Source organism: Amblyraja radiata, chromosome 4, assembly GCF_010909765.2.
Source record: "Amblyraja radiata isolate CabotCenter1 chromosome 4, sAmbRad1.1.pri, whole genome shotgun sequence".
NCBI lineage: Eukaryota > Metazoa > Chordata > Chondrichthyes > Rajiformes > Rajidae > Amblyraja > Amblyraja radiata.
In genome coordinates, this window is record NC_045959.1 from 72,035,222 (window position 1) to 72,048,896 (window position 13,675).

Sequence of the window (13,675 nt, forward strand, 5' to 3'; positions counted from 1 at the left end):
AGTTGCCAATTGTCATTTAAGACGGTTTGCAAGGCGCGTGCGATAATGTGCTCGGACGAAGTGCGTAGTTACCAGTCGGAATTATGCTCAATAAAGCATTCACATATTTTGTTCAAGAAGGAACTGCAGATGCTGGAAAATCGAAGGTAGACAAAAGTGCTGGAGAAAAGTGCAGCAGCATCTATGGAGCGAAGGAAACAGGCAACGTTTCAGGCCAAAACCCATCAGTCTGAAGAAGGGTTTCGGCCCGAAATGTTGCCCATTTCCTTCACTTCATAGATGCTGCCGCATCCGCTGAGTTTCTCCAGCACTTTTGTCTACATTCACATATTATTTCTGATTCAAATAACTCACAAACTAAACATATTCACCAATCAAGACATGATATATACCACAATGGCATGCAGCAAAATTATAATACAATATCTCAACTCTTTTTACACATTGCAATTAATGCAATTTCTATTAGTTCTTTCCAATTCCAAACAAAAATGTGGTTGGATTATTCAGCATATGATCAACCTGTGTCAATAAATCCTGGACCATGGTAACATATATGCTTAACTATGCACACTACAGATTGATGCAAGCATGTTTTCTGTGAAGGACCGAAAATTACCATGACATGGCCATAGCATGGGTCGTTATTGCTATTTGGCACAGAAACACTCTTGCTTCCCACATAATTTATCCATAACAAAATGTACAGGTTGCAAGGAATTTCTAAAGGCATTTTATGATAATAGCTGTTAAAACCGACTATACCCATTTGACAGGTTAAACATTACACTAACTGACAAGAGATGGCCAAAGGACATAACTGCAGCAAATGTTCTTTTGGTAATATGTTTAAAGGTGTCTAAACAAATAATATAATTGGGAATTAAAACACATTTGATTGTATTCCGTTATCAAACATAGTCAATGTTCGCTCTGAAGACCATGAAGCACAATACGGTCAGGGGGTGTGTGAATCAGTGCGGTGTGGATAGATTGCGGGGGGAGGGGGGGGGTTGAGAAGGCAATCGGTGCGGAATGGATGGATTGAGGCAGGTGAATTACTACGTGTTGGTAGGAGTATGTAAAATTGTGAGGGGAGAGCATGGGGGATGTCAGTGGTGTTGAATGGGGGGGTCAGTACGGGATGGATGGGGGGGATCAGTACAGGATGAATGGGGGGTTCAGTACAGGATGGATGGGGGGGGGGGTCAGGACAGTGTGGATCGGAGGGTCTGTGCAGGATGAATGGGGGATCACTACAGGATGAATGATGGGATCAGTATAGGATGAATGGGAATCAGTATGGGATGAATGAGGGGATCAGTACGGGATGCATGAGGGGATCATTATGGGATATATGAGGGGATCAGTACAGGATGCACGAGGGGATCAGTACAGGATGCACGAGGGGATCAGAACAGGATGAATGGGCGATCAGTAAAAGATGAATGGGGAGATCACTACAGGATGCATGGGGGGGATTGGTGCACGGTAAATGGAGGGTGGGTCAGTACGGGATGAATGGGAGGGTCAGTGCAGTGTGAATGGGGGGAGAAGTGCAGGATGGATGGGAAGGGGGGTCAGAACAGGATCAATTGGGGGACCAGTGTAGGATGGATGGGGGGAGGGGTGGCAGGAGAATCAATGCGATGTGAGTAGGGTGATGAATAGATTGGGAGGGGGGGGGGGTAAATGGGGAGGGGAGCACAGGGGATGTCAGTGAGGACTGAATAGAGGAGGGAATGGGGATCAGTGCGGGATGGAGAGGAGGGGTCCCAGGATAAGAAGGGTGGAGGTGGGCGTACGAGAGAGTGAGAGAGAGAGGGGGGGGAAGGAGCAGAGGAGGTGGGGAGGAAGGAAGTGCCGCCGCTGCCGCTGTTCGAGGCCCATCATTCGCACCTAGTATCTTTGCCCCGCAATACAGCTGCATGCCGACACGAAACGTCACGTTCCTTTTCTCCAGAGATGCTGCCTGGCCCGCGGAGTTACTCCAGTTTTTTGTGTCTATCGGTATAAACCAGTATCTGCGTGGCAAGCCGGGCAAAATGACTCGGCACTTTGGGTGGTCAATGGCACCCGGGCAACCTTTAATTTCGAGCCCTGGGCAAGGCAACTTTAATTAGACAAGGCAACTTTAATTAGGCAACACAGCTTTAGCATTTCCAAACCAAAGGCAACACAGCTTTAGCATTTCCAAACCAAAGGCAACATAGCTTTAGCATTTCCCAACCAAAGGCAACACAGCTTTAGCATTTCCAAACTATATTTTCAAACCACATTAAGGGCACTGACAGGTCAGTAAAATCACTCACAGTTTAGTAGACATGTGTTCAGTGTTAATCACAGCTCAGACTGAGAGACGTGACCCTCTCGCTCCCCCATCTTGCAGAGACTGATTGAGGCACTCAACACTTCCGGGTTTTATAGTCCCTCCGGAAGGGGCGTGGCCTTGAGAGAGAATCTCAACATTTTTTAAACACTAATAAATCTTTTATTTTTCATCGATGGGAAAAATCCTCTTGTCCTGCGCAGCGGAGGGGGACTCTAAGTAAGATGGCCAAAAATCACAACCGTAAGTGGCAGCGTTTTTTCTAAAATCAATATACAGAACAACAGGGATGGATAGATGGATAGATGGATAGATAGATGAAATTCTTACTTGCAGCAGCACAACTGAATATGTTAATAATGTGCTCTGTAAACAATATAATTAACCAGAACAAATGTTCAATGTGCGTATATATACACACACATACACAATAGACAATAGGTGCAGGAGAAAGCCATTCGGCCCTTCGAGCCAGCACCACCATTCAATATGATCATGGCTGATCATCCACAATCAGTACCCCGTTCCTGCCTTCTCGCCATATCCCCATGATTCTGCTATCTTTAACAGCTCTATCTAACTCTCTCTTGAAAGCATCCAGAGCATTGGACTCCACTGTCTTCTGAGGCAGAGAATTACACAGATTCACAACCCTCTGAGTGGAAAGGTTTTCCTCATCTCCGTTCTAAATGGCTTACCCTTTATTCTTAACTGGTTCTGGACTTCCCCTAACATCGGGAACATGTTTCCTGCCTCCAGCGTGTCCAAACCCTTAATAATCAATAAGATCACCTCTCATCCTTCTAAATTCCAGAGTATACATCCCAGCCACTCCATTCTATCAACATATGATAGTCCCGTCTGTAGTGACTGATTTCCATATCGTTCAAGGAATCTTTCCTCTAGCCAATATGATTGAAGACAGGGGTTTAGGAGATTAATCGATACGCATTTACGAGCTCTCCACGAGACATTCAATGCTGTCCAAAGCTAAATCTTCAAAACAGTCTCTTAATTAATAGTTTTTTTATTGTTATATTCAGATTCAGATTCAACTTTAATTGTCATTGTCAGTGTACAGTACAGAGACAACGAAATGCAGTTAGCATTATAGTAAAATTGTAAGATATTCATCCAAACTAGCACAGCAATTGACAGAGCAGCAGCACCGGCAGGACATAAGCTACAAAGCTGCATCTGTGGCTGGGAAAAGATAACATCAGAGAAGGGTCTCAAGATCCACCAGGGCAGGAAAAAGTGCCTGAGAGAGCTTGGTGAGGGGCCTCGCATTGACCATTACTTTCTAAGAGGTAGGCCAAATCAGTCGAGTGAAGCCCAGTGGCAGGTTAACCACCACAGTCCACAGGGTATCAGCACCCCAGGCGAAGCTCAACCAAGTACTGTCCCACCAACGGACACGAGTCCAGAGCCCAACCAGCCACAGTCAGCGGTAGAGAGGAAGATGGAAAGAAAAAAGCCGAATGGAGCAGTCGCTGGCTGTGGCTGAAGAGGAAAGATGCTGTCTGGGCTGCAACGTGACCATCTAGAGGCTAACCATAAGACACACCCCCAGGTCTGATCACCCTGCGGTGGGCCTGCCTCGACTGAGGGTGTCTTGTGATAAAAGGCCAAAACACCCAGTGACGTTGAGGTACACAACTGAAGATGTGTCTGATTGGTAGCAAAATCACCTAGTGGTCATTCCCAAGAATACCCAATGTCAATTGTAGTGAAAAACCTTAGGGATTGTAACATCCAGTCCTACTAATCAAACAATTTGTTTAAGTACATTTTGATCTTTTTCATCGTCAAACTCGTGCATGGTTGAAAGCTGTGACCTCTCCCCCATGCTTCTTCAAACTAAACTAAAGTAATTACTAGGGCATCTGCGCGAGAATCCCACTCGCAAACACGTCTCAGACTGCGTATAAATTCCACCCACATAATCACAGGCAGATAAAATTTGAAGGTAACTGGTTATAGTTATAACATACTGAGTTAAGCTAAATGGCTATTACACCATCATCCCGGGAATTAACCTCGTGAATCTACGCTGCACTCCCTCAATAGCAAGAATGTCCTTCCTTAAATTTGGAGACCAAAACTGCACACAATACTTCAGGTGTGGTCTCACTAGGGCCCTGTACAACTGCAGAAGGACCTCTTTGCTCCTATACTGAAGGCCAACATGCCATTCACTTTCTTCACTGCCTGCTGTACCTGCATGCTTACTTTCAATGATTGATGAACATATATACATATACATGCAGATATACAGGGCATTCAGAAAGTATTCAGACTCCTTCATTTTTTCCACATTTTGTTGCGTTACGGCCTTATTCTAAAATGGATTAAATTCTTTTTTTTTTTAATCATCAATCTACACACAATACCCCAAAATGAAGAAGCAAAAACAGGTGTTTAGACAATTTTGCAAATTAATTGCAAAGATGTGACGCTTGACATTCAGGCCAAAGAGTTTAATCAGACTAGATAATCTTGTTTCTCATGGTCTCAGAGTCCTTTAGGTGCTTTTGGCAAACTCCAAGCGGGCTGTCATGTACCTTTTACTGAGGAGTGGCTTCCATCAAGGCTTGATTGGTGGAGTGATGCAGATATAGTTGTCCTTCCATCTCCACAGAGGAACTCTGGAGCTCTGGCAGAATGACCATCAGGTTCTTGGTCACCTCCCTGACCAAGGCCCTTCTCCCCCGATTGCTCAGTTTGACCGGGCGGCCAGCTCTATGAAGAGTCCTGGTGGTTCCTAAGTTCTTCCATTTAAGAATGATGTTGGCCACTTTGCTCTTTGGGACCTGCAATGCTGCAGAAATTGTTTTATTCTCTTCCCCAGATCTGTGTCTTGACACAATCCGGTGTCGGAGGTCTACGGACAATTCCCTTGTCTTTATGGCTTGGTTTTTGCTCTGACATGCACTGTCAACTGTGGGACATTATATAGACAGGTGTGTGCCTTTCCAAATCATGTCCAATCAATTTAATTTACCACTGGTGGACTCCAATCAAGTTGTAGAAACATCTCAAAGATCATTGATGGAAAAAGGATGAACCTAAGCTCAATTTTGAGTGCCATAGCAAAGTATCTGAATACTTATGTAAATGTGATATTTCATTTATTTCTTTTTAATTACTTTGCAAAATTTCTAAACACCTGTTTTCGCTTCTTCATTCTGGGGTATTGTGTGTAGATTGATGATAAAAAAAAGAATTTAATCCATTTTAAAATAAGGCTGTAACGTAACAAAATGTGGAAAAAGTGAATACTTTCTGAATGCACTGTATATATATACACACATATACATATATGGGTTCGTTGTGACACAAATAAAGATTATACATGAATACAATCAAGCTGTCCACAGTGCACAGATAAAGGATAAAGGTACAAGATTTAGTGCACAAGATAACATTGTAGTCGAGAAAAACACCAATTAAAGATAGCTCAAACATCTCCAATGAGGTAGATGATAGGTCAGGATTCCAATTGATGAGAGGGAAATTCAGTTGCCTGATAACAGTTGGGAAGATGTGAAGGAAGGAACTGCAGATTCCAGTTTATACTGAAGATAGACACCAAGTGCTGGAGCAACTCAGCCGGTCAGGTAACATTTTGGTCGGAAATGTTTTGCATTTTGTGTCTATTAACTGTGTCTATCAACTGGGAAGAAACTCCCTGAAGCTGGAACAGCTGGGAAGAAGCTGTCCCTGATATTAGACACCTTCCAGACACTTTCTGTGCAACTTTCAGAACAAGAGTAGAGCCATCAGAAATATATGTATTGGAGCATAAAAGAAAGCAGATGCGTAAGTGTCCAGGTACATAAGAGACTGCAGAATTAGAGATATGGTGCCCAAACCAGAGCTCAGCAGGATTTTGGTTTTAGTTCAGTTCAGTTTAGTTTATTATCACGTGTACCGAGGTACAGTGAAAAGCTTTTGTTGCATGCTATCCAGTCAGCAGAAAGATAATACACGATTACAATCGAGCCATTTACAGTCTATAGATACACGATAAGGGAATAACATTTAGTGCAAAGTAAAGCCAGCAAAGTCTGATCAAGGATGGTCTGAGGGTCACCAAAGAGGGAGATGAGGGTCACCAAAGAGGTAGATAGTAATTCAGCTCTGCTCCCTCTGTGGTAGGATGACTCAACTGTCTGATAACAGATTCACAGTTCCGGCCATCAGATTTTATTATTGAACATGAAAATGCAAAGCAAACAGCATAGCAGCAATATTTCTTGAGCATAGTTTTTCTGCTAAATCACGTGTTCCCATAGCACTAATTACATATGACATGACTGTTTAATTGGGGATACTATTTGTATTACTCAGGCTGAACTGATTATAATGCAATTTCGATCGGGAACTAGAGAACCATTTAAAAGTTCTTTTGGAAATTGACAAACCGAAGAAATCAAGTTGTTTTAGGGGGGGAAATCAGATTTGGTACAAAAACCTCTTTAGATGTTAGTAACATTATTCTACAGTAATTAGATACTATTATCTCTTAAAAACACGACACGATACAATACGATACGATACGATAAGACTTTATTCATCCCCAGAATGAAATTGGTCTGCCGACAGTCACAACACACAAGGTACACAAAAACTTGAAATTAAAAGTGAAAACAAAAAGAAAAAGACAAGCGAATGTTGGTCGGCTGCCGTGTGCACAGCGCCTTCACCAGAACAAATGAACAAACAAACAAACACAGACTTATCCCCTGGGCAGATGACCATTTACTGTGAATAGTAATTGAAATTGACAAGCAATTGTTTCCACTGACACTTTAATAGTCAAGAGTGTTTGTCATATGTTTGGAAACAGCACAATGAATTTTTTACTTGCTGTAGCTTTACAAGTGCATTAATGCAAAACACACAATAATTAACAATACAATAAATGTATCCAATTAATAAATTGGAATGTAATGGAATGGAATACTTTATTGTCACATGTGATTAGGCACAGTGAAATTATTTGCTTGCATACCCAATGTATACAAATAGCTGACAAAGTTACAAAGTAGGCCGGCTGCTCCTTTTGTTTTCATAATCAGTAATATTAGATAACCAGACCATAATAGTGCAAAAGTAAAGTTCACACTATGACCAAATCAAAGTCCATGGTAGATTATGGTTGCTGAGTAAGCGGATTATTGTCACACAATGATACCCTGTTCGTAAATTCATGTTCATGTCATGGGACCAGAAATAGGCCTTCTGGCCCATCAAGTCCACTCTGCCTTCCAATCATGGCTGGTCTATCTTTCTTTCTCAACCCCGTTATCGTGCCTTCTCCCCGTAACTTTTGACACCCTCACTAATCAAGAACCTGTCAATTTCCACTTTAAAACTACACAAAGATTTGGCCTCCACTGCCGTTTGTGGCAATTAATTCTACAGATTTGCCACCCTCTGTTAAACGGTGCAATGTAATATTTTTAACTTGCCGCACTAAAAATAAACATTTTGATTGAAACGACCTTTATTATGTAACATTGTAATTGTGAGTCGGAATCTTGCCGCTAACCCCTTCCCCCCCCCCCCCATTGGTATAGTTCTTTTTTTAACACTATATTTTACAATGTGAGGTTTCTTAGGAATACCATTATTGCATTATAGCAGAGCTATCTGTATTACAGATGCTAGTAATCTGCAATGAAGGCAAAGGTTATTTTTCTCACGTCACAGCTGGTGCCTGAGCTACTGAGTGTTCCTGGCAATATATCTGACCTAATTGGGATACACTATTCTTTAAATAAGTGTTGATGTATTTTGAAATCTCTGTTGAAGGTAAACTTAAGTCCTTGGTCTCAATTATGCAATCCAGTTGCGCCACTGTACCATTTTTAATTTTACTCCAGACGGGTGGGTTCGCAGATGGTTGCTGAACTCAATATGGAACCCATTGGCTTTGCCATGAAAGGCAGAAAGTGATGCATTTCTACTGTTCATGCTGGATTTCTGTGCACTCTTAATAAATGAACACATGGTTCTCCATGCTCTCCCATATATTCTTGGAGTTTACCATTTGTGATAGCGTTCTAAGTGGGCATGCCAAGCATACTACATCAGCCTAGTACTTCTATTTTAGCTGTAGTCAGACTGCTCCCTTTCCTTGAGATGGGCTGTGGATGCTCATGATGAACAACAAAGATTACCCTCTTCATACCTTGGAAGAGGAAGCTGGTGACAGGAATTTTCAGGCTCAGGGGTACAGGTGAGAACTTTACCTGAAAAGTAGTGGTAAGTGCAGTGATGCTGACATATGAACAAAGATCATTACTACCAAGGTTGGGCATTCAATGGGCTTTTCATCTGTTGTGACTTGGATTATAGAGAAACTGTTAAAAGCTCCAAATGCATGCCCTCTGAGATGATCAACTGGTAGAGCTGAATTGTAATATTCCTCAGGATCGCATCATGCAATGCTCGCACACTAAAAATCATTGCGGCATGAAGACTGTGACTGTTCTGCGGCACTGTTGGCTCTCAAACATCTCTGAGTTTGGGCTGAACCACCTGGATGAGAGAAAAAACAGTAAGTTTCACAGAGCTGCATAACCCAGAAATGTAAAGAAAATTATAAAAACTATCAAATACTACATAAATTACAATTAAAACACAAGTACTTGCGCTATAACATTAGGATAAGCACTCAACAAAGAAAAGCAAGCCCAAGCCCAAGTACTATCTAAACTGATTATACCAACTTATGTTAAGGACAATAACTAACCACAAATAATATAACAACATAGTGCAAGAATCTGGAAAAAAAAGATGCAACATAAAACATTACAAAATATAAAATACCTTGTACTAATATGATTTGTGTATTCTAACATTATACAGATTTATTGCTTAACTGTAACAGTATCTTCAATTTACATAAACCTCCCTCTAACCCTACCTTTGAATCCCTCCTGGGATAAATAAAGTTATATCGTATTGATAATTCCGATTTTTGCACCCCTTAGTCCGTTCAGTGAATACTAGTATACTGTAAAAATCCTTTATTTCACTGAGGTGACCTTGCTTCTCTGTCCTGCTCTGGGAAGCTCTCCAGCTCCAATTCAACAAAGGAGAAACATGTGCTCAAACAAAGAAATTAGCATATATATATGGTTAATACAATGGGAGGTAACTTACAATGAGCGGTAATTCTAGACCAATTACTACAGTATCACAAGGTTATATAGGTGGGGACAATCTTTCCACCCAATTACAATCATACACAGCATAATACATCTTAGCAAATCACAATAGCATCGAATATTACATGTTTTACAAGAATGATGATGTCACAGCAAGAAAAGTGAAACTTAACTCCAATCAGCCCCTGATCTTCAAAAACAGAATACTTAATCATTAGTCCTAGAATATCCCCAGTTCTACATATTCTCAGTATCGAATCGTATCGATTGTGGTTCACTCTGGAAATCACTCAAAGAATCTAGTGTGCAGCTCCATAAACAATCACCCTGTTAGCAGTTCTCCTATTGGTTGCAAAATGCTTGTTCCAGAATAGCCTTTGCCAAAATATAAAGATCAAATCTGTGACAACCTGCTGCACACCCCTCCTTTTCATCGAATTAAATGTGATCAGTCTAATCCTTGTAAGTCTATGAATTGCTTGCTTTAATTAATCCTTGGGTGCAAGTCCATAGCTCCATGGAAATGGCAACATAATTGAATAAAGGGTGGTCAAGAGGGAATATAGCATGCTTAGCTTATTAGTTGGAGCATTGAGTATAAAAGGTGGCATGTCATTTTGCAGTTGCTTAAAACCTTGGTTAGATCACAATTGGAATATATGCGTTCAGTTATAGCCATCACACTATAAGGATATGGAGGCTTTGGAGAGGGAGCAGGAGGTGACCAGGATGTTTCCTAGATTTAAGTATATCTGCAAGTAGAGCTTGGGCACACGTACTTTGTTTTGTCTGGAGTGTCAGTGGCTGAGGGGCAACCTGCAAGACGTATATAAACTTATGAGAGACATAAATATGGTGGGTAGGAAGCTATTCTTCTTAGGGTGGAAATACTATACTAACTGAATATACAGCACTTCGTTCAATTTTTATTTATAGTGTTCGACCTTTGACAAATCCCATGATTTCTTGCGTTTTTCTGAATACCGAACTCGCTTATAGAGTGATAGGGACCATTTGCAGGCAGATGGGGTTAGTTAGATGGCATCATGGTCAGCATAGTCGGTAGGCCGAAAATTCTATTCCTTGGCTGCACTGGTCTATGTTGTATGAATATTCTCAGAAAATTTGCTTTGACAGGAAAGAACTTAATCTATCAGCACTTTGAAAGTTTTTACTCTATTTGCTCAATTAAAAACATTCTGGACAGTTGGACCACAGAATCTCCATGAAGAATGAATGTAAGTCAGTTGTTTTATTTGTCTCTCTATGTAAATGATTCCTTTCACACATTCTTCCACTCACACTCTGTTTTATGTTCATTTAGAAAAAAAACATCCATTTATTTCTTGAGGCATTCTAGAAAAGGGCATTTGGTTAATCTTATGTGTAAAGGCCACAAATTCCATTAAAACTGTTACCCAACTTCCTGAGTTTTGATTTTTCAAGTTATCTACATAATTAAAAGTCTAAACTTGACCACTTCCTGTTTGCACTGTACATTGATTTTAGAAAAAACGCGACCACTCATGGCTGTGATTTTTGGCCAAATTACTCAGTCCTCCTCCAGCTGTCAGGGCCAGAGGACTTTTCCCATCGATGAGAAATAAAAGACTTATTAGTTTAAAAAATGTTGAGATTCTCTCTCCTGTCAATCACTTCATGAAGGCCACGCCCCTTCCCATGGGAGGGGGAGGACTATAAAATGCGGAAGTGTGGGCGTGGCTCAGTCTCTGCAAGATGGGGGAGGGAGAGGGTCACGGCTCTCAGTCTGAGCTGGAAATCTACAGAACACTGAGAATACTGACGTGTGAGTGCCCTTTATATGTTTTTAAACTGTGCCTTTTGCAACTGTGTGGCTATTCAAATGTGTGCCTTTTGCAACTGTGTGCCTTTTGCAACTGTGTGCCCTTTGCAACTGTAAAAAAAAGTAGAACATGTCTAAAATTGATTGGCCACCCTCTACCCCTTCTCTCTCACAGTATCTCACCTGTTTTTGGCAGAATTTCTGGCAGTTTCTGTGCTGCCAGCCTGCCAGGCTTGAGTTACTGAGCTGCCAGGCCTGAGTGACTGAGCTGCCAGCCCAAGAATCCATTCGGCCCACAATGTCCATACTATCCCTCTGGAAACCAGTCCCTTTGGCCCACAACACCCATGCTAGCACTCCAGAAAGCCCCCCCCCACACTGACCAGCAATCTTGGAATTGGTGGAGAGGTGGAATATTGTGCTGGGGGACCAGCCCTCCCGTGTGAAGCTGGGACCCAACGGGTCCCACTTAGTCTAGTTTATCATATATTTGCTGCAGATTTGGCTACAGCACCAACTAGAGCCTCTGCATGGGCCTTATCGAAAACAAAGACCTCCACCACTGAGGAGATAAGTCCTGTGCAATAGCCTCTCAAACACCTCACTGTGTTCTTACGGTGGGAACGTGAGTGCTGCCAACACCTTTTAAGAGAATGTGTTGATTTAAGGGTACAATAAATGTAGAGGAAGAGATATACCAATTACATTCCCTGTGTCTATTTTGAATAAAGTATATTTTTTAAATACAAAATACTCCACCAGGGAAGCAACCTTGCTGGCTGGAATCGAAGTACAGGTCATTTTCAGGTTGAAAATGATTTACTCCAAGATTCATACGATGTTTTACAAAAGGTGGACTCTATCACAATCCTGGATAACCTTTACATTCTGCCAGCTGAACCAGACAGCATTACAGACAATAAAGCTGAGCAGCCAAAGCATCACAACATGCACATGCCTGATTCTTTCCATCTATGCTCTCATCCCGAGGGGTCGCCGTCGAGCATGGCTGCCCAGCCTGCAGCTGTCCGTCCTTTCACCCTATTTTTATATTTTTAGTATGTTAAAGAGTTTGTTTGTAGGTCTAATCTGTTTTATGTGGGGGGTGGGGGAAGGGGGAAACTATTTTTCTCAGTCCCTACCTGGTCGGAGATACGGCTTTTCTCCGGGCCGTATCTTCGCCCCTTCCTCGCGGCCTACCACCGGGACTGGAGGGACGTTTCCTGCCGGGACCGGCCAGAACTTCGGCTTCGACGGCGGCGCAGTGCTGGGGTGCCATCGCGGAGCGGGCGATGCCTTGCCTGGGTGGGCTCCAGAGTGCTGAGACCGCCGACTCCCAACATCGCGAAGCTGTCGTTGCGGAGCTTCCAGCCATGGCAGCGCTGACTTTGAATACCGCGGAGCCTAGGATCTCTTGCCGAGATCGCCAATGTCGGAGCTCCGACCAGCGCGGCCTGTGGACTTCGGGAGCCGCGGTCTCTGGCAGCAAGTTCCAGATGCTCCAAGCCACTGAAGAGTGTTCTCCTGACGCCGAAGCCCCATCATCCGGCGAGAGGGCCTGAACATCGGGCCGCCGTTGCGGCGACTGCGGAGGCCTCAATAGGCCCGACCATGGGTGAACAAGGGGAAGAGGACTGGATTTGTGCCTTCCCTCACCGTGGGAACCATTGTGGGGGGATATTTTTATGTTTTATGTTCATTTCTTTTTTTAATGTGGTCTTACTTTTATTGGTGTGCTGCAAATGGCAACTCAAATTTCACTACACCAGAAATGGTGTATGTGACAATAAATGTCCTTTGTCCTTTGACATCAAGATTCATGGGTCAAGAATGACTCCAGGGCTGCCAACTCTCACGCTTTGAGCGTGAGAATCACACCCTTAGGCAAACTCTCACACCCTCACGCTGATCAGAATTTTCTCACGCTCTGTCGTGAGGAATTCTGTGATAACGAAAATTTCAAAACTCAGATAAACTGCATGGTCCGTGGGTGTTGGAGAACCGGGGCTGAGGGAGGGATGGGAGCAGAACCAGCGGCGGGAACAGATGCGGGGAGCCGGGCCTGGCGAGTGTTTGCGGGGCTGGCGAGTCGCTTGCTGTAACTCCGGCCATGGAGCAGTGCAAGGGTCCCGGAGGCGTCGGAAGCGTTGCACCGCTGCCGTGAGAGTCTCTGTGCCGAAGGGACAGAGACTCTCAAAGGGAGGTGGAGAGAGAGAGGGGAAGGAGACAGGGTTACAGGGGAGAGAGAGAGAGGGGGTGAGAGGAGAGAGAGGGGAGAGACAGAGGGGGCATGAATGGAGTGAGAGAAGAGAAGGGGTGAGAGGGGAAAGAGAGGTAGGGGAAGAGACAGGGAGAGAGAGG